Below are 573 nucleotides of genomic sequence, written 5' to 3'. Positions count from 1 at the left end.
TTTTTTTACTAATGAGTTTTAAATTTGCAAGAAAATTACTCTGCAGCAGTCCTGACGGATACAGCGACGGATCGTTGCTTTTGCGACGGACCGTCGCATTAATCCGTCGTACCAGGTACGTCTTTCTGTTATGTTCAAACTAGGGCACACGCGACGGACCGTCATCTTGTCGACGGACCGTCCTGCACAACCGTTCTGGTTGTCAGAGACCCTATTCCTAAGGGTCTCTCATATTTTTCTAAAGTGTCCTTCAACGGACATATGCGACGGACCGTCGTACTTACGACGGTCTGTCCTGCACAACCGTTCTGGTTGTCAGAGACCCCTTTCCTAAGGGTCTCTCTCTATTTTTCTAAGTATCCTCAAACGGACAACTACGACGGATCGTCATACCTTCGACGATCCGTCCTGCATGACCGTCATGACGGTCAGAGACCCCTCTCCTAGGGGTCTCCACATTTCTCTCAAGTGTCCTCTGACGGACACCTATGAGAGACCGTCTTACCTGTTACGGTCCGTCCTGCATGACCGTTTCAATGGTCAGAGACCCCTCTCCTAGGGGTCTCCACATTT

Source organism: Solanum pennellii, chromosome 1, assembly GCF_001406875.1.
Source record: "Solanum pennellii chromosome 1, SPENNV200".
In the NCBI taxonomy this organism is placed as follows: Eukaryota; Viridiplantae; Streptophyta; class Magnoliopsida; order Solanales; family Solanaceae; genus Solanum; species Solanum pennellii.
This window is presented reverse-complemented; position numbering follows the sequence as displayed.